Consider the following 22420-nt stretch of genomic DNA (forward strand, 5'->3'; position numbering starts at 1 on the left):
TTTCTACTATTTAAGGAATGCCTCAGAATGACTGGAAATGTTATTTTCTCAGACATCATACTGAGACCCTTTGTCTTTAATAAATAAGCCACTCAGTGCGATACTTAAATAAAATCCTAAATATGCTTTGTTTTCTCTTCCTGCCTTCCCAGCTTTGATAAACAGTAGCATCTGGCTCTCAAGCGAGTCCATCTCTCCTATAGAAATAGCGGTAACTCTAGCCTCCTCCAGACATTTCTGTGGATGGGCTATATGCCCAGTATGTTATAATAACCTAGCAGAGCTTCTGGCTCCTGCAGAGAGTACATTAGCATTCATTTATATTGGATATTTTATTTATGACTTTAAGTATTATACCCTCTCACCTATACTTAATACACTGTTTTACAGTAAGAAGTATATTATGGTAAATGACAAGCAATACACAAGCATTGCATTCTTCATAAGAAGAATGATATACGCCTACTAGTGTATGTATATAATATGTGAAGTCTAATGCGCTGAATATGCATAACTTCTACTGCATTGCACAAGTAAAGAAAGAATCTAATTACGGTAGCTCAAAAGCTGAAATGTCTGAACAGCACACAGAATAAATGACAAGTGCTATGCACAGTATTATTACAGAATGCAATGCATTCAAGCGTCTTTAAGCTTTAATACCACAGAAAGTGTTTCATCTGTTAAAGCAGCGGGCTGACAGTACAAGTACAATCCGCAAGTTGTAATTTCCTGCACTGTAATCATGGTGCATCCAGTGTGAAGACAGTTCAACAGCTAGGCCAGGCTGCATTATCACCCACAGTTCATTAGGATAAGCTGATTGCTGTGAGCTAATCAAATAATCCCATACTGCTGCATCCGCAGCATGATTTTCTACATTATGTTCCTCATGTTACAGCCTTTACTGATATATGGTCTGACCGGACTGCAGTTATTTTCTCCAAAGTTATATCAAGTTCCAAGAGCTCTTTTCAGGTGAAGAAAATAGGTGCCAGATCCAGAAGTGCTGTTACTTTTATGTGACTGTTTAGTTTAATGGATCTCACTTGCTTACTACAAAGGGCTGTTTTCATACACACTGCATAGCATGTGAATATGAGCACTGAGCCAGGCATGTTGCAGTGCAAGACTACATTTCCCAAGATTCAGAGAAAGTTACCAAAGTTCTACTGCCTGTTGAAAGTGTGCATCATGGCATACCTTCCATGCAAGTGTGCTGAGCAATGCCTGGACTATTACTCTTTTTTTCTTCTATCACCTTGTTGGGGAGATGGAATACTTTTAAGCAAGTGTGCATTAGTTTCATTAGAATCAAATACTAATTGAATAATAAACTTATGGCTTAAAATAAAAAAAAAATAAGTAAGTGAGTTGTCAACTGTCACACACAGGGTATAGAAGGGACATTGTTTTTCAAATGCTCAGACCACTTGAATAACCAAAGGAACCTTTCTCTACACCCAATGAAGCTCATCTAGCTACACACAAAAATCGCACCGATGTCTAATTTTGGCCAGATATTTCAACTCAGGCTAGAAGCTTAAATAGAAATGGAGTATGCAAGTTTTACATGAGAAACATATTTTATCTGATTTATCAATTATTCTTGGCCAGGAGTAGAGGCTCGATCATAAACGTGCAAAGTTTAGATCTTGCAGGGTTACCATCTCTCATTCTTTCTATGAAGTAGGGGCCCAGTGTGCCTCATAACAGTTCACAATACCTACACTTTCCTCTTTCTGGTGGTCCCTCTCTTAATGCAACACATATTATTATTATTATTATTATTATTAACACAGTGGCTTAATGAATAGTGCTCTGGCCTGATAGTGCTGGTTAAAATCTGGGCGAGGACACAATTTTCATGAAGCACTGAGCACCTCTTGGAACCGCCTACATTCCAATAACATACAGAATGGTGTCACAATAAATTGGCCTTAGATTATGCCAGGAAAATTAGACCCCGCTATGGTAGGGATAAACAAATAATAATTGAAGTATTTATAATAATAATGTCCCTGCATTTTTCAACGACTACTCTGCATCATGTGATATATACAGCGCTTGCATGGCAAAAAAATGACTAGGTGAGTATTATACTTAAATGTTAGGTAAGCCATAAGGATGAGTGAAGTTATACTCTAAAGAAAAAAGAGCAGACTTATTAAATCCAGAGCAAAGAAAACTAAAACAAAACTGATGCTTTAGCAAAGCAACCAATCAGAGCCCTTGATTTGGACACCTGCCAACTTTTGTGCCAGTTTGGCTTCAGTTTTTCAGACACTGGTTTTGATGAATCTGCCATATTGACCTAAGATTGCATTAAAAAAATACTGTTACTCATTAAACTCTGGACAAAGATGACAACGCTCCTACTCTATGCCATTCAACGCTGCAAAGAATCAGAAATCTACATTGGTTAACTATTCCTATCAGTACCAGTCATTAACATTTGGTGAGAAAGTTAGCAATCCAAACAAGGAAGTATTTAGCTTTCTGTCTAAGGCATTAGTGTACATAACCACATAAGCATCTAAACAATTACAAAAAAAAGCAGATTTTAATTTAGTTTGTACTGCCTAGACTAGGATAAGGTGAAGGCCCATACCCACCAAACGATATTCTGCATATTTAGCACGTCAAATATTTTTTTCCGGATATCACACAACACCGTTTAACAAAATTTGTTAAACGGTAATTTGTTAAACTATGCTGATAGGTGCATTACACCCTCAGCGATCATTTGTTTTTAAACGACTGACAAGTCAGATTAAGTATGAATGAAATGACCGTTCAGCAGCGGTGATCCCTTACTCATCTGGCCACATCTGCTGGTGGGTATTCAGCTTTACAACTGTCACACAAACACATCTTACTGAATACTGAATCCAAACTCATGCACCAGTGACAGCTTTAAAGAGAACTTGAACTGAAAATAAAAAGTCAAAATAACCATACACAGGTCATACTTACCTCCTGTGTAGTCTACTCATCATCAATCTCTTTCTCCTCTCCTGAGTCCTATTTGTCCCCTGTAATCAATAGAATTATCTGTCCTCCATTACCCCATAACAGCCTCCTGGGCAGCACACTGTTAAACTGTAATATCACCCACTTGAGCCATAGGGAAACATGGACAATGCCATGCACATTCAGTTGCAACTGACAGCTGCTGATGCATAACTGACAGCAACTGGTATATTTCAGTTCTGACAAAATATTGTCAGAACTGGAAGGGATCACTGTAAGAAGAAAATGGTGAGCTTCTGAGAGGAACTGGCGGTGAGGAAAGTATGTAATATTCATTTGTAGCTATGTCATGTGTGTATTTTAAATAATTTTACTCGCTTCAGGTTCCCTTTAACACTGTGGGATTCTACAATTAGCACAGGGTCCATTGACGTGTCAGTTTTTTAGTTACGGAAAATGGTCCCTTACTGTGGGTACCAGCTCGAGTCCTGCTAGAGATGGTAGATCTACCCAGGCAATCAATCAATCCAATCAACTTTCCAACTGGGTATTTGAAAAGTCATAAATGCCAAAACACTCTACACATGTACACTGGTGCTTCTGACTAGTCTCTTGCTATATTTACCTTCCTCACAGGTCTCTGCAACATTTACCAGCATTTGTGATATCTCAATGCTGAGGAATTCACTTTCGATCCACTGTCAATCCAAAAATACCTATTTTGATGCCATCTTGACCACACCGTTTCTCAATTAGGAGTGAACATTATTTCATGTGTACCAACTTCAAGACATCAACAAAAAACTGGCAGAAGTTCTAATCCTCTCTTGCAGTGTCCAAAACTTAAACGAGATCAAACTTTTAGACAGACTTCTACTTTCAAACACAGCCTGGAGAATCGAGAGTTGGGCTTCTCTTAGGGTGTGGTAGCAATAAGCAGTTGTATAATGCAACAATATATTTGGTTAACAACTATCTATACAAGGTAACTTGACCTTTATTAGATCAAATTCAGAATTCAAACACATTAATTCTTCAAAATAGCTCTGTAATCACATTAGGGGCAAAACCTAAATATATTAGCAATTAAATCCTACATCGTCTTTACAAACATGAGGGATCTTACAGTTCCCATGCACAGGCTATTTTTTATGTGTGAAGCAAACTGAACTATATCAATCCATTTATTCAACAGTCAAATGCACTTTTTACTGCAAATGATCTCTTCAAATGCTGACCAAAGTCTGCAGCAACCTGTTAGCTATGAAGACTTTTACTGAAGAACTGTGTATGTGGGTTCCATGGCCATGGTAATGGGAGGAGTAGCATTTATCCCATGTCTATCTCTGGTCAGTTTATCCACTGGTCACTCCACCAGCAATCAGTTGGATTTTTCACTGCAATGCCTTTTAAATAGAAGACCATTCAAATGACCCATCAAATACCTATAGAAAGGTAGTCATAAAAGGCTTTGCCTCAAATACAATGTTTGGGCAATGACTAGGTCACTTAGGGCCACACTAAAAAGTAAGGCAGCAATCTAAACTATTTGTAGATTCGGCTGAATAGAGATTTTTATTAACCTGTTCAAAGGCAATGCAGACATTTACTGTAGTAAACTGTTGAAGCATAGTTGTGTGTCCACCTGCATTTTTCCAGCATAGGGAGAGGTCCCCCCACCAGGTCTATCAGGGGTACATCAACCCATACATGGTCAGTCTATACAGGAGGATGACAGCATGTCAAAGGAATGAACATTCTGTTCTGTCAAACAAAACAAAAATAGTTATTTCAGGATCACGCCACACAAAGATGAGAGACAAGCTTGTCAGAAGAATATATTAATCAGAAAAGATTAGGTTACTCAAGGGTGTACTCCAAAGTGACATGCCACTTATTCCCTAGATGCCAGACTAATAAGCCAAAAAACAGCTTCTTGCAAATCTTGCTACAATAGGTATGTGCTATGCCTCAGTCCAATACTACAGTACTAATATTTTCCTCTTTCTTTACAATGAAGGCTATAGGAGGAGGAGAGGGAACACCCTAGGCTAGGTATCAACAAAGCCAGAGGCTAAAGCAGGGAGTTCTTCAGCAGCAGGTCTGGTGCAATATCTCTCTCTATATATTTTGCAGTTTACACTACATAGTTAATTTTAATAGTTTAGTAGATTGGGGTCATCTTCTATTGTTGGCAGCCACTCAATTTGTTTGGGATGCATATGATATGTAAAAAGGTATACATTAACAACAGGTTAATCTCATTTTGCCAAGGGGTGAAACCTCCCTTATACACCTCATTCAAATACATTTAATGAAGATAGGTGCAGATACAACTGGAGTAAAAGTGGAGCAATTACCCAGAGCAACCAATCAGAATTCAGAACTTCAATGATACAGGGATTTTAAATGGTTGCTCTGGAAAACTATTTCGATTTTGCACCACCTTTATCTGCACCTAAAGTGAAGTGAAGTTAACATGTTAGTTTGACTAATCTATAATAAACTGCATTTTGATTCATTTACATGATTCAACTCCTTGTCTTTTTTTCCATTGATTTCATTTTTCTTTGTGTCTAGTTTTATATACTCCAAATATTAACAATTATCTGTTCCTGATTGCCAGAATGGATACATTAGACCTTTCAGTACAGTGAAGAAAAATGTATCTTCTGCTGTTAGACATACAAGATAGGAACAAATACAGAATAAAATGTAACTTTTAAAGAACACTTGTTATCTATGCCTTGGTTGGTTAGCTAGATACATTATATTTATTAAAACAATGTTGTGCTGGCTTTCTTTAGCACTGTAACATATCTGTTACTAAGCCCTCCTGTGACATCACCCTGTCAGGACACAAGGAGCGAGTTATTAAATCAGAGTGTTCCATAAGATGGAAAGGGTGTGGCACTCTGGAGCCAGACATTGTGGTACCTAACAGTGGAGCCATTAGATGATGCTGCATCTTGCCTTGCAAGCTAAATACATAAATACTGCTTACCAGAATGGAGATCTGATGATAATAATAAAACATGTCCTAAACTAATCAATTCAACATTTCAAACACGTGTGTATATAACATACTGATTTCGGAAGCAGCGTGTTTAATTCACCACAAGATACCAAAAACATGTTAAAAAACAACTTAACCTAAACTAAAGAAAGAGAGCTTCTTTTTGCAGAACTTTCTTCAGACACACCAACAAGACGATCTGCTGAGGATTCAATTATCAGTGGGTATTTCCCAAGCTCACTGCAGCAGGCAATAAGTCGTAAATCATGGCATGTAAAGAGCTGCCTGTAACTGCAAGCATCGCAGCTGAGCAATAATGGGCTAATAGGAACTGTAGTAGGAAGAGGATATACTGTAAGTGACTGAGCTTCCTTATAAATCAGTACAGGCAAGGCAGATGTCACTGACGCTACAAGTAATTCCTTATCTCGCTCCTCCTCCCCTCCCAACACAGCCAGCCAGCAGTGACACTTACTATACAAACACGAGTGTGTCTGGATGATTCCCAGCTCCACAGAGATCAGCAGCAGCAGCCCGCACACAGCACGCTGGTCATTCAGCCCGCAGCTTCTACTGCCTGTCCATGTGCTGCTGCTGATGCTGCTACTCCACGCGCCGCCCACACTGATAAGCAGCTCGGATGTCACATCACAGGAAAACGTCCAATCACAGAGCTCCGCATCCTCCCACCACACCCTCTCCAGACAGCCCATCTATCAGGTGCAGCATCATCATGGGGATGAGAATCGCTCCTGTAATTATCATTCCTCCTGTTGTCCACTGCCTTCCCGAAGGAGGTCATAGATCATCCATTTGTGAGGTTCAATATGTTTCTTGGCATTTAGTGATGGGCTGGGGGTGAGGGGTTTGGGTATTTAATGTTACAATGGGACATGTCCAGGGTAATAGAAAATAAGAACTGTCAGGGGAAACAAGATAACAACGGGACAAAGACACATTCAACTGTTTTTCTTATTTCAGTGATGTTGTAGCATGTCCATAATTTTAGCCAGGGGATGGATACCATACACGTGACATCAATATACGGATTAGAGCCCTATGACAACTAAAACTTAACCTTTGATATTAAACTTAAAAACGGTGGAGCAAAGATCGGCATTTGAAATTACTATTACAAACTAGTACTCCCTGCATTCATAGGTGTATATCGGTTTATAAATCAATTATTACCAGAATAAATTAAAGACGGGAGCCTGTATATTATTTATGTAACCGTTAAAGGGCCACTCTATCAAAAAAGTAAGCAGTTAAAATCTGACAGAACTAACAGGTTTTGGACTAGTCCATTTCCTCTTGGGGGATTCTCAGGGTTTCCTTGTTTTCCAAAGCATTTGCTGAACATCAGTATAACTGCTAAAATAGTAAGATACCAGCCAGCCTCCCTACTCACTTGCACACTTCTTTGTTAGACTTTGCAACTTCAGAAAATGCTTTTGACAACAAAGAAAATCCTCAGAATCCCTTATAAGGAGATAGACTAGCCCAAAACCTGTCAGTTCTGTCAGATTTTAAAGTAGGACTGTAAGGGGGTAGGGGGAAAAAGAGTTGTACTTACCTAGGGCTTCTAACGCTCCCCGCATACGTCCTGTGCCCACGCAGCCACTCACTGATGCTCCGGTCCACGCCGCCAGTTCACGACTGGAATTTGCGACTTTAAAGGGATACTGTAGGGGGGTCGGGGGAAAATGAGTTGAAGTTACCCGGAGCTTCTAATGGTCCCCCGCAGGCATGCTGTGCCCATGCAGCCACTAACCGATGCTCCGGCTCCGCCTCCTGTTCACTTCTGGAATTTCAGACTTTGAAGTCGGAAAACCACTGCGCCTGCGTTGCCGTGTCCTCGATCCCGCTGATGCCACCAGGAGCGCACGGTGCAGGCACAGACCATACTGGGCCTGCGCAGTACGCTCCTGGTGCCATCAGCGGGAGTGAGGACACGGCAATGCAGGCGCAGTGGTTTTCAGACTTTAAAGTCTGAAATTCCAGAAGTGAACCAGAGGCGGGGCCGGAGCATTGGGGAGTGGCTGCGCAGGCACAGGATGTCTGCGGGGGACCTTTAGAAGCCCCGGGTAACGTCAACTCATTTTCCCGTGACCCCCCTACAGTATCCCTTTAAAGTCACTAACCACTGCTCCTGCGCTGTCGCGTTCTTGCTCTCGCTGACATCACCGGGAGCGTACTGTGCAGGAGCAGACCATTCTGCGCCTGCGCAGTACGCTCCCGGTGACATCAGCAGGAGCAAGGACGTGGCCATGCTGGCGCAGTGGTTAGTGACTTTAAAGTCGCAAATTCCTGAAATTAACTGGTGGCGGGGACCGGAGCATCAGTGAGTGGCTGCGTGGGCACAGGACGTATGCGGGGGACGTTAGAAGCCCCAGGTAAGTTCAACTCTTTTTTCCCCCTACCCCGTAACAGTCCTCCTTTAACCGCTTACTTTTTTGGCTGACAATTGTTGTTTTCAGTAATTACTGCATTTTCTAAGCATTTTCTAAGGAAATACAAGGTAAAAATAAAAAATCACACAATTTCTCCAATTCCATCACCTATAGTTTTAAAATAAACAATGGTACTGTAGACAAAACCCACACATTTTATTTACCAACTAGCAGACCTAAGCCTGTTTAAAAATGGGGTTTAGGGTCTGTTTCTCGCTGCCCGTCGCATGTTACTGCGAAGGGGCGCACGCACCCGCCGCGCGTGCATACCCGCCCGCCCGCTCACACGTCCACCCGTCTTCCTGGCCCCGTCCCTGTCCTCCTGTCTCTGTGAGGCTGGGTCCGTGCTGTGCACAAGCGCAGTAGCAAAAAGCACGGACCCAGCTACACAGGGACAGCGTGACGCAGGGACACGGGTTTTATTATAAAGGATTTGTACCGGCTATCACAAGATAGTAAAAAAAAAAAAAAAAAAAGGATTTCACTTACCTGGGGCTTCTGCCAGCCCCCTGCAGCTTCCTTGTGCCCACACCGGTCCTCAACAAGACATAACAAGACCAGACCTGGCAGAAGCCCCAGGTAAGTGAAAGTGAAATTTATTTTATTTTATTTTTTTTTACTATTTTCAGGTTCCTTTTAAATTATGTACCTACTACAATGAATGGCGACAATATATTGTTTTTGTACCGGAAAAATAATTGCAAGTCTTTATTTGCTAAAATAACAATAAGGGTTTCTTTTTGGTAAACAGTATACACATAAGTAAACCCCTCCTTAAAACATCCACATGTCCATCACCCTCTGATACCTTCATAGAGAGCAGCATGGGATAGGGCAGCGGCCACTCAGAGAATTCTCTTGTATGGACCAGCACATCCACCACCTTATATTAGTCCCTATGCCCCAATCTAACTATGCAATCTTCACCTTGTGTGGCACGCTCCCGCTTTAACAGGAGACAGAATAGGCTACCTGAATTCGGTTACACCTAGCCCTTAATGCACAAGCTATAGGGACTGAAGGCCCTAATACAGTGGTACCACCAGTACCCACTAAGCAAGGATACAGTCAAATAACATAGTCAAACAGTATGCAGGTATGTATAACAGAGGCATCAATAAGAATAAAAAGAAAAGAAAAAGACCGGACTATGAGACGTTACTAAGATTCAAAGTAACAGTTATTTACAGACTCCAAGCATCCTTGGAGTCTGTAAATAAATGTTACTTTGAATCTTAGTAACGTCTCATAGTTCGGTCTTTTTCTTCTATCGAGGGAGGTGAGTCCACCAACTTTCCCCTTTTAGACGGTTTTTAATTATTTTATTCTTATTGGTGCCTCTGTTATACATACCTGCATACTGTCTAGTCCCCCTTGGGTGGAGGGGTGTATCCCCCATTTTCCTGTCTACAGAGAGCGACTTCTTAAACCTGAGTGGGGTCAGGTCACAATTCTCCCCACCTGCCTATCCAGTGGTTGCCTACGAGGCAACCTTTGTTTGTGAGTATAACCATTGCATTGTGTGCGATACCCCCCTTTGTATTGAAATACTACACTATATTGGGCTATCTGTCTCTTTTGTCTTTCCTTCAAACATAGTCAAACAGTTCCGAGTCATACACAGATATCAGATAACTGTCAATTACAATCATATTCAGTCTTGTAGTCAGCAAGCCAAAGCTCTTATACATAAAGTCAGACAGATGCAAGAGATGAGGAGAATGGTCAGACAGGCAAGAGGCAGTCCAGGTGGCGGACAATAGGATAGTCAGTAGACAGGCAAGTGTACAGACGAAGTTTCAGACAAGTCTGGCAACCACTGTAGAGATCCTTCCACGCTAGCCCATGGGAGAGATGCCCCTAGCTCACCATGAGCTGCTGGTCCATTTGGCACCAGCTCCTGGAAGCAGCCTGACTCACCACTGGAACCAGGAGGAGGTGTGATAACTCTATCATTGGGGGAAGGGGAGGGCCCACCATACTCGCATTCATCATTTACATCACGATTGCCCACCCCTCAGAGGCATCACAAAAGGGGGCTGATTAAAACAGTATGTGTGGATAGGGACGGGGACTAGGCAGTATCGGGGGGTACAGTGGCAGGTGATAATTTTAAATAGGGCTGTCACTTAAAAGTATGAACTTTGCACAACCAAGTGGATATACAGGTTGTAAGTAAAAATCCTATGCAAGTGCAGATATTATACCTCTCAGGAGTCCAAGCAGGGAACTTAGTATATCAGAAATCCTTCTTTCAGTATATCCTTGAAGGGGTCTACCAATACATTCGGTACAAAAATAAGGGTGAGGGGAGCAGCAGCAACAGCATTAAGGGCCTTTTTCCACTACCCTGCGATTTGTGATTTGCTTCTAATCGCAAATCGCAAGGTACATTAAACTAATGGAAACTGCAGCAGCAATTTCCATTAGTGCGATCCGATTGCGATGCGATTTTGGTCAAAGCGCAATCGTCGTCCTGCCGCGTTTTGTATGCGATTGAGCTGTACTATAATGAATATAGTAGCTCAATTGTAATCGCATGGTGGAAATTGAAACGCGATTGCGATCGCGATCGGAATCGCAATCGCGATCGCATTTCATAGTGGAAAAGAGCCCTAAGGGCCCTTTTCCACCAGCGCGTTTGCGCTGGCTGAATCGCAAAACCGCAAACCGCTAGCGATTTTACAATCGCTACGGTTTGCTTTTTAACATAGGAATCGCGGTAGGTCATTTCCACTACCGCGATTCGCTTTTGTCGGGAACGCGAACGCGCGGCGGAGCGATAATTGCCGCGATTTTGCTATGCAGTGCATAGCATAGCAAAATCGCGGCCGCAAACGTCGGGGTAATCGCCAGTTTTGCGATTCAGCAATCGCTAGCGTTCAGCATGAACGCTAGCGATTGCAGGTGGAAAAGGGCCCTTAGTGATTTAGAGCTGTATACACATCTGCCACTTAAATGTATGAACTGTACAGAGAGCATCAAAGATACAAAGTGCATGTACAGGTCATAGCCCAGAATCCTATGTGGAGTGGTTGTATCTATTGGGAGGCAAAGCTGGGAATCTAATATGGCAGAAAACACTCATCTCATATATATCCTTGATTTTATCATTGACTTTGCCATTGTACACCCGCTTGTAGCTCTTATTCATTCTTCATGCTGGCCTTCTCTTCTCTTTCCTTTTTATTTTGTTTTTCTGCATTATTGTGTACAGTGTGCATTGTTTGATCCTTGATATATATATATATATATATATATATAATGAGGGATCTCTGCTATATTAGGCTCCCTGCTGTGCCTCCTTTGTGATACAACCACTTTGGATGTATAATGTCTGCAACTACATAGGATTTGGGGTTGCAACCTAAACATGCAATTTGCATATTTAATGGTCTTTGTACCATACATTTAAAGGGAACCTTAACTGAGAGGGATATGGATGTTTCCTTTTAAACAATACCAGTTGCCTGTCAGTCCTGATCTCTTTGGCTGCAGCAGTGACTGAATCACAGACCTGAAACAAGCTAATCAAGTGTGACATCAGTCAGAGCACCTGATCTGCATGCTTGTTGAGGGGCTGTGGCTAAAAGTATTAGAGACACAGGATCAGCAGGGCTGCCAGGCAACTGGTTTTATTTAAAAAAGAAAAATCCATATCCTTCTAAGTTTAGGTTCCCTTTAAGTGGCAGCCATGCTTACAGTTCATAGTCACTGTTCATGCTCCCCCACATATACACAAACACATGCATACACACTTAATGCTGACACCCTGTGTCTGTGTATGTAATGTCTGCCATTGCATACACCTTTTAGGTTATAACCTGTGCATGGAACTTGCATCTTGGTGGTTTCTGCAAAGTTCATATGTTTAAGTGGCAGACGGTCTTACAGCTCTTTATTTATTAATTGTGCTTTATTTTGCATGGTGTGCCATGTCCAATCCCTGCAAGAATATATTAGCGGCTTGATTCGCTAAGCCGGTTAGTGAGCCCTATCACTTAGTGGGCGCAAACTACGGCAGTAAGTAGTTTGCGCCCACACAGTCTCAGTCCCGCTCAATGCGCACGCAGCACGGGCGCGCCTATAATAGTGCGCGGTGCGACGATGATGTCGCACCTGGTGCAACGACAACGGCACATCGGGTGCCCCCGAAGCGGCATATTAATGCGCCGTATCAGGGGCATCCGATGCGCCATTATCGTCGCACCAGGTGCAACGTTTAAGGGGCAGCGGTGCGAAATTATCGTGTCGCCACTTTTGGGGGTTTAAAACGCGGGGCAGAGATAGGCGTGGGGGCGACACAGAGGCATGTCATGAGGCAGGGAACATGCCTCTGCGTCCCATCTGAATCCTCCCCCCACCCCCCGCACTGTCTCAGGTAGTACACTTTAAGAAACACCAGTACTTTTTAAAATGTATTATGGGTAGCTTAGCAAAGCTATAATACCAGCCATAACCCAGGCCCTAAAACTAGCTCTGCAATATTTTAGCTTGTCTAGTCCCTGCAATGAAATGTAGCTTCAACGAACACCGTACCACAAGCCTACTTACTAATTCCTATTTTGCAAAATACGTCCTTTGAAATGATGGAAAACAGTGTTAAGTAGATGATTGGAAACCACAATTACATCACCAGAGCTTTGTCCACAGCTGACTGGTGTTTTCTGCAGATCTCTGGTGTACTGGCCCCAAATATAAAACCTTGTCAGTCAAATAAGACCAAATAAACTCCAGTCAGGTGGATCAATAAGCAGATACATTTGAGAAGTGCAGCGTTTCATGGGTTGATAAGGCTTAGTGTTAGAGCTGGCTTGTACGGGTGGAAGAGTTAGTATTAGGGTCACATTTACATTTTTTCTCAATGGTTTCTGCTGCCAAATAGACAAGAAGAACAATTAACATTATTTTTCTGCCTCTTTTCAGAACAAAAACCACAGTATTGGTTTTACAAAACAAGCATATTTCTAGTACCCCCCGTACCTTGCTTAGCTGTCATTGGTGTTCAGAGGGACACTAACTCAAGTGCTCCATCCCATTGATGGCGTCCTTTCATTACATCTGTTTATGCTCTGCTTACCTGCAATCCCCCTGCTGGACATTCACGGCATGCAACAGATAGATCAATTTGGTGCCGAACAATAGCCCAGTAGTTCAGGATAGCAGAATGTGAGTACACAAAGCATCCACAGATGGACACAGGAAGAAGAGAAATGGTATTGGAAGGAAGGAGCAAAACTCCCTAACTGGGGAGGGGCCTGGTTACCAAATTTGGAGGAATGGGGACCAACTGACCATCACTGAAGCCATTTATTTGGGAGGTTGCACAGTGATCACACTTCGCCCTTGGAAGGCGTCAGGCTCTAACTGCACATTGTTACATCATCAATGATTACTGTAAGAGACAGGGAAGGAAAGACGGTTGTACCTGACCACACCACCAAAAAAGAATATGCTGGGGATGTGAATAGGTGAGGCAGTCCACATGTAAATAAGCGTGCCTGGGGAGCGGGGCACTACAGAGCTGAAAGCACTAGGGCAGTGATGGCGAACCTTTCAGAGGCCGAGTGCCCAAACTGCGACCCAACATAGACTTATTTATCACTGTGTGCCAATGGGCGCCGAAAAATGGGCGAGGCATAAGAAAGCAGTGTTTCCGCCATGATGTGGTGAAACGAGGATTCGCATCATGGGTGTGCAGAAACTGTGTGATGCTATTTATTAGTATACCCGTCGTAACCCTAAAGCAGCAAATATAGCCAACTATGACCATTAAATAATAAATGCAGCAACAGTTACCCCAGACACCAGGAAATAAACGCAATGTGGGCAACATTTCAGCAGAAAATAATGCAGTGGGCAACATTGCAGCAGAAAATAATGCAGTGGGCAACATTTTAGCAGAAAATAATGCAGTGGGCAACATTTCAGCAGAAAATAACACAATGTGGGCAACATTTCAGCAGAAAATAAACGCAGTGGGCAACATTTCAGCAGAAAATAAACGCAGTGGGCAACATTTCAGCAGAAAATAAACGCAGTGGGCCACATTTCAGCAGAAAATAAACGCAGTGGCCCACATTTCAGCAGAAAATAAACGCAGTGGGCCACATTTCAGCTGAAAATAAACGCAGTGGGCAACATTTCAGCAGAAAATAATGCAGTGGGCCACATTTCACCAGAAAATAAACGCAGTGGGCCACATTTCACCAGAAAATAACGCAATGTGGGCCACATTTCACCAGAAAATAAACGCAGTCAGCCACATTTCACCATAAAATAACGCAATGTAGGCCACATTTCACCAGAAAATAATGCAATATGGGCCACATTTCACCCGAAAATAAACGCAGTGGGCCACATTTCACCAGAAAATAAACGCAGTCAGCCACATTTCACCAGAAAATAATGCAACGTGGGCAACATTTCACCAGAAAATAAACGCAGTCAGCCACATTTCACCAGAAAATAACGCAATGTGGGCCACATTTCACCAGAAAATACCGCAATGTGGGCCACATTTCACCAGAAAATAAACGCAGTCAGCCACATTTCACCAGAAAATAAACGCAGTGGGCCACATTTCACCAGACAATAAACGCAGTCAGCCAGTTTCACCAGAAAATAACGCAATGTGGGCCACATTTCACCAGAAAATAAACGCAGTCAGCCACATTTCACCAGAAAATAATCACAGTGGGCCACATTTCACCTGCAAAAAAAGGAATTTCCTCACCTGACAGAAGTCCTCTCATCCGGCCAGCCTCTGGTGCGCAGCTCCCCGGACGATCCTCCAGCAGTCTCCCGCGCTGAATTGAATAGCAGGGCTACGGGAAGATGGCGCCACAAGCCCTGTACTGGAGACATAAATAGTCTCCAGTACAGGGCTTCAGACGCCATCTTCCCGTGGCCCTGCTCTGCCTGCCGGAAGACTATGGAGGCTGGAGCGGGACTGCGGCTATGAAATGGCTCGGCATCTAGTAGACGCCGCGACCAGTTCATGCAGGACATAGCGCAGCAGCGATGGCGTGCCAGCAGATTCAGCTGCGCGTGCAGGGTCTGGCACGCTTGCCATAGGTTTGCCATCGCTGCACAAGGGTGTATGAAAGGACCCTGAACTCAATGCTTATAAAATGGGCTATATATGTAACTGGGTAAATATAATTACCTGACAATGTAAAGAGGGCATATGTAATGGCATCCATATTTCATGAGAGCTAATGTGGAGCTGTACATAGATGAGCACAACTGAATAAAAAAGCAAATAGAACTGGAAATTAGGAAAGGGATGAAAATATGGGGGCTGCACATGCAAGACGACTGGTAAAATGGCCTTGGAGTCAAATACATTAAGTATGCCACTGACTGTGAGTTACATTGATTTGCAAAAACTGTTTGCAAATGACAAGCAGTAATGATTTTTAAAAATGATTGCTCACAATTAAAAACTGAAAGAAAGTGTGAGATTTCATGTATAAAATATGCATTACAAATACTGTATTTTGCTCTTTTCATTTCCATTTTCTCCATCATTGAATGATGTACTGAAAGAGAACATTTGCTGCACTCTTCTTAAATCATGTGTGTCAATTAGAAATAGTCACTAGGGGACACCTGAGCAAGGATACCTGACCTTCATCCTTTTCTAAGCCTTGGTTGTAGGCAGGAAGTACCAGAATATGCTTCTTGTACACAAGCTCATGTGAGGAAGCACATTAATGACCATCAGGGCCCGATCTCTGGGAAGTCCAGAAGGCCATGGCCTTAGGTGGAAAAAGCAGTGGGGCAGGAGACTTGGGAGACATGAGAGGACACCTGTCAAAGTAAATAATCTCTCCCGGTCCACAGCCGCCCTGGTTTGTCTGCACACACTGTCTGCAGCCTGAATTCCAGAGTTCCCGGCATCTCCCTCACTCTAATGCAATAAAAGAGCTGATACATTTACTTTAATGTGGTGCCGATCCATCGTTGGAGTTCTCCCTCACTACATGGGAGCGTGGTGTGATGACAGTTAAAGCACCCTATCTTGAATCTGCTGACCTGTGGAGCTTCTTCAAAAATCTGCTGCAGAGGATCCGCAATGGTCTGTTAGTCTGGACTAATGGGGGTCCTCAACAGGAAATCCATATTTCCGTGGTTCTGTTAACTGACATTTGGAGTGTAGCAAGTGATGAGAATTTTGCCTAGGCTCTTCAATCAAGTAAAGATAATACAAATGAAGATTTTTAAGAACAGACAAGGATTTACATCAAGAGTGATGATGAATTTATTTTGGGGGAAGTCAACAGATTTATTTTAAAAGAAAGTAATTAAGCTTAAAGGGAACCTGTAGTGAGTAAAATTATTTAAAGTAAACACATGACATGGCTGCAAATGAATATTACATACTAACCTCACCATCAGTATCTCTCTGAAGCTCGCCCTTTTCTTCTTACAGTGATCCCTTCCAGTTCTGACAATATTTTGTCAGAACTGAAATATACCAGTTACTGTCAGTTATATATCAGCAGCTGTCAGTTACAACTGCATGTGCAAGGTAATGTCCATGATTCCCTATGGCTCAAGTAGGTGATATTACAGTTTAACAGTATGCTGACCAGGAAGCTGTTATGGGGTAATGGCCATTTTTAAAATGGAGGACGGAGAATTCCATTGATCACTGTGGACAAATGGGTCGCAGGAGAGGAGAAAGAGGTTGAGGAGTAGACTACACAGGAGGTAAGTATGACCTGTGTATGGTTATTTTTACTTTTTATTTTCAGTTTAGGTTCTCTTTAAAGGAACTTAAAATGATAGAGGAGAAGCACAAGAGCCAATATAGTGCGGTAGGTTATTTGATGTAAGAAATAAATTATAATAATAGGAAAGGACTGGTAGTCATAAACCGAGGTTTCCGCTAGATCATCCACTGACAGGATAAATGAGGAAACTGACCTTGTCCTCACTCAGGGCATAATGGTCTCTCACAATCTTCTCCGGTTTTACTTGAAAAACTTAAAAAAAGACCTTAAATTAAATTAGTAATACTAAAACTCTATGGAGGCTATTAATGCAAAATAAACAATTACAGACAGCAAGTGTTGGCCTACCGCTCAAAAGAGGCTCCAACAGGTAAATCCACATTTTTTGTAAGCATTCAATATAGCATGATTTGTTGTCTAATTGTCCACTTCATGAAGTCATTAAATGTGAAAAAGCCATGGCAATGGAGTGCTGAAATGCATTTTTCCACAACTTTACCATTATTATTTTTTTTGTTAACAATAATGACCTGATAAAATGTGGAGTAGCGTTGAGTCAATCTGCCAAAAACAGATTCACATTAATGTTCAGTAAACTACCCTATCTTAGCAAACCTTCGCAAATCTGTTATCAAAAATGTGGCAGGTTTCTTTGCAAAAATGCATGCATGTGATACTGCAAATTGCATGAAAATGTTACTTTGGCAAAACCTTTACAGTAAGCGGCATAGTGCACAATCACATGGAAATGTGCACAATGTTAAATGTTAAGGTAACTGGAACAACAGGAACTTTGAGGAATTTGCAGATTAAGAAAACTTGTCAGCTTGATCAGTTACCGTAATCATGTGTAAGGTTATTAATTATTTCTGGATCTGATACGCCTTCTGCAAAGCTTTAATTCAGCCTAACAAGTTGAATTTTAAGCTCCTCCCTAAATACCAGAAACAGATCCCACTAATAAGCAGAAACTAAAGTGACAGGTACTCCACTGAGAAGCCGATTCTAGTCTAGTGATGGGCAGGTTCTAGAGATAGGTAGACACCAGCGACAGGCACTTTCCATCCACAGGCAAATAAGTGACAGGTAGATACAGTAAGTGATAGCCAGAGAAGTGATAGGCAGATTAGTAACTAGTAGCATTGGATGGGAAGACAGTGACAACTGACAGATGATGTAGGATATTGGGGAATGAGGTAGAGTGGATTGTGATGCTAAGGAGAGAGCTACTTTAGGCCCACAGCCTTTGGCCAATGGGAATAGAGCAAATATATTGGTAGGTGAACAGAGGCGCCAGAAGGATAAAAGTACATAAAATTTTTTAAAAATTGCTGGGAGGAAGTGGTGGACTCGCCTCCGTTAAAGCAGACACCAAAGACTGTAAATATATAGATATACACATTTATTGAAAATACCCCAAAGATGTAACACGTTTCGCGGGCACATCCCACTTCTTCAGGCAATAAGCAGGGGATAAACAACAGCAATTCAGTTATAGCAAGCAGAGCACCTCTGTTCACCTACCAATTTATTTGAGTCCACCCCAGGTGGAGGGGTGATCTACCCCCTTTCTTCCTATCTACAGAGAGCGACTTCTTAATCCTGAGTGAGGACAGGTCTAATCTCCTCACCTGCCTAATGAGTGGTTACCTAAGTGGTAACCCGTGTTTGTGAGTATTACCATCTCACTGTTTCATTTATCCAATCAATTTTGACATACTACACCATATTGGGCTCTCGATTTCTCTTCAACTTTGGGAATAGAGCAAAAGCTGTCTGAGGCTGTTGTGTGCATGAATGGGTAAAAAGGCTTGCTGGGGGTGCTTGATGGGTGGGTAGAAAGGCAGATCAGGGTGATGGTTGGCTGTAAAGATAGGCAGCTGAGGATGCTGAAGGGGCAGACGTGCTGGCTCAAGGCTCTGGGTGGGTGGGGAGAATGTGCTGGCTGGCAGAGGGTACTGAATAGTTTGATAGGAAAAAAATGCTTTCTGAGAATGTTTGGTGGTCAAAGTGATGTATGAGGGTGCTGGAATGAGAAAAGTTCTGGGTGAGGATGCTGGATGGGTGGGAAAAAGTGTTGGCTTAGGGTGCTAGATTGGTGGTAGGGAGAAGACCTGTCAAAGAAAGCTGGGTTGGTGGGCAGAAGTCCTAGCTGGGAGTACTAGGTGGGAAGAAGAGCTAGCTAAGAGTGCAGGGTGGGTGGAAATAAATACTTTTTGAGAATGATTGCTAAGTAGGTGGGGATAAGTACTGGTTTAGGTTGCTGGATGGGCGGGGAGAACTGCTGCCTAAGGGGCTGGTAGGCGGAGAGAAGTCCTAGCTGTGGGTATAGTGTAGGTGGGTGGGGAGAAGAATTGACTGGGGTGTTAGATGGGGTGAAGTACTGGCTTTGGGTGTTGATGAAGAGTCGTGTAAGCTGAGGGGCTGAGCGTGTAGAAGTGCTGAGTGAGGGTGCTGAGTGGGAATAAGGGTTGAGTGTGAGTGCTGAATTGGAAGAAGTACTGGCTAAGAAGGTTAGGTGCTTGGGTTAGAAGAAAGGCTATATGAGGGCTCTGGGTGGTGAGTGGAGAGATAAGCTGATGGAGTAGCTGAATGGAGAGAAGTGTTGGGCTGGGTGGTAGAACTGCAGGCTGAGGGTACTGAAAAGGTGGATGAAGAAAAGTGCAGGCTGTGGGTATTGTGTGCAGAGAAGTACTGGACTGAAAGTGCTTGGTGGATGAGCTATAAACAGTATATAAATCACATAATACAACATTTATTTAAAGCAAAACTGGACAAATTATTATGGAATTCAAGATCCAGACCAATAAGGAAAATTTCTAGGAACCAGCTCTGACAACAATTATAGAAAACCTATAACGTTCAATACCAGCTGTAATCTTTATGGGGCCTCGGTTAGGAAACTCCTGAAATGTCTCCATCTCTGATGTTATGCATTTTAATTTATAGTAAAGCGATATAATATGTAAAACATGGTCTCAAAATAGTAACTTAGTAAAGCTGTGAAGTCAGGTTTCTTTATTCATACAAAACTGGGCATGTAATTTGTGAATGGGGATAGAAAAGAGGGAGATTTTCATCCATATGTTTGCCATGACATCATCAATGATATTGCACAGCCAACTTGTCAACCACCCTGCACAGCTCCAGAGCCAAAATAATGCACACATCCCATTATTAGCAACATTACAGAGTTCCTGCTCCACAGCTCTTCTTCAGTCACAGCACAGATGCTATTTTTACCTATTAATTGTCCCCAGCTGAAGTGGGCATCTATTCTCTTACCCGCTATGATTTTATACTCTACTAGTGCTAAATAACTATACAATATTAGGCAACGGGTGGGGATGTCATTGTGTTAAAAGCATTAGACATTTTGATTATATAACCACCACCGAATGTGGCATTCAGCAAGGCATTTACCCTTTGGCAGCCATTCAAATGAGATAAATTACTACATAGGAAAAATATTTATAGAAGTATATCCATATTGTGTTCCAAGAAAGATAGTGAGGCTAGTTGTTAATATCACTACATTTCATTCCTCAAAGTGAACTTGACATTGTTCTGCACCAGTGGTGTCACTCAGCTTGAAGAGAAACCGTAGCTGATACCTCCTTTCCCATGAGAAATATTTTCCTTTTCACAAACAGATCATCAGGGGGCTCTGCATGGCTGATATTGTGGTGAATCCCCTCCCACAGTGTGATGTCTGGACCATAGTTCAGACATCACACTGTGGGAGCCTTGCTGCATTGTTGGAAAATAACAGCTGTTTTCCAACTGCCAAAAAAGCAAGCATCATCTCCTACCACAGACACCACCTGCCAGCAGTAAAAATGGCACCATGTGATAAATGTCAGAATGTAAATCAGGGAGAGGAAATATTTTACAATGGGAAAACACTGACTGCATCATTTATACATAATTATTGTAAAAATTAAGCATATTTTTTTTATTACATTATAATTCACTGGAGTTCCTCTTTAAGCACGGGGGGGGGGGGGGGGGGGGGGGGGCATGTCTACCATTGTCAGCCGCCATTATCTCATTTTCTTGCACACTACTCTACTTTCCCGATCTCAAGACACCCAAAACTGGTGATCCTGAGGTGGGAAGGCAGGAGAAGCTGTCCATAGTACTCAACTGCACTTGTGTAGCAACCACTGAGAGTAATCGTGGCACAATTTACACTAGATCTGCAGACACAGTGTATTTATCCAATCAGCGCCAGTAGTAATTTTCAATCCCATGGTTTGTCAGCAGAGACTACAGTCTGTCAGCAGAGGCTATAGCAGGCATGGGCAAACTTGGCCCTCCAGCTGTTAAGGAACTACAAATCCCACAATGCATTTGTCTTTATGAGGCTACAGTCTGTCAGCAGTCACAATTAAAGACCCCACTTCTCCCCAAATTGTGAGCTTTAAAAATGTGCCACCCCTTATCTTACCCTGTCAGCCCCCCACTCTGTTATTATTCATAGTATGGCAGCCAGTAAAGTGCAATTTTCCAATTTCTCAGCAATAAAGTTCCAGAAGTGAGGTGGCGCATCATTAGCTACTTTTTCAAATGCATGCCAAAGGATGATTTGCCCCTTCAAGTTACAGTAACTTCAGGAATTCTCCACATGCTTTTATTTTGCCATTGCATCACAATGAGGTATTCAAATGTCTGTAGTTGTATGAACATACCAATTCTAGAATGGAACTTTTTACAATTACTTAAATATAAAATTTACTGAATATAACCTATTAAATACCATTGCTTATTTTTTACAATATTTATATCAATGTTTGTCCACTGTAAAATATTACCTCACCCTGATTTACATTTTTTAATTTGAATCATTGATGCCAGCATATGTACTACTGGTAAGATAAATCACTGTGGCTTTCTTTTTTATCCCTGTGTAGTTGGCAGAAATATCAGCTGGTTTCCCAGAATGCTCTGGTATAGAAGCTGGTGTGACATCATTGCCTAGGTTAGATATCACTGGGAGGGCAGTGTTACATAACATTTCATTAAAGTACAATCAGGGAGATAACTAAGTCAAATACATACAGTAGTTCCAGAAAGTACTCAAAACTGCTACCAATATTTGATGCAGAATAAGATGGCAGAGAAGAGCACACAGGAAGTAGGGCTCTGACAAGTAGGCTTACTATTTAAGCATGGGGGAGAGGGACATATAAGAGAGGATGGGGTGTAAGCCCAAGGGAGGGGGGTGCAATTATGAA

The 22420-nt window shown here is 42.2% G+C and overlaps 1 protein-coding gene across 2 annotated transcripts in view; it reads right to left on the minus strand.

Annotated features, from left to right (window-relative positions):
* Positions 1 to 22420, minus strand: part of ANK2 (ankyrin 2) — a 700071-nt gene that overhangs the window by 623909 nt on the left and 53742 nt on the right. Inside the window, exon 1 of one of the 2 annotated variants that reach the window (XM_068281066.1) lies at positions 6465 to 6546. The exons of the other annotated variant lie outside the window; for it this stretch is intronic. The gene's annotated coding sequence lies outside the window, so the exon portion shown is untranslated. Of the gene's footprint in view, positions 1 to 6464; positions 6547 to 22420 lie in introns of those variants that run through there. 2 annotated transcript variants of the gene reach the window in all.

This window comes from Hyperolius riggenbachi, chromosome 1, assembly GCF_040937935.1.
Source record: "Hyperolius riggenbachi isolate aHypRig1 chromosome 1, aHypRig1.pri, whole genome shotgun sequence".
Classification (NCBI taxonomy): Eukaryota; Metazoa; Chordata; class Amphibia; order Anura; family Hyperoliidae; genus Hyperolius; species Hyperolius riggenbachi.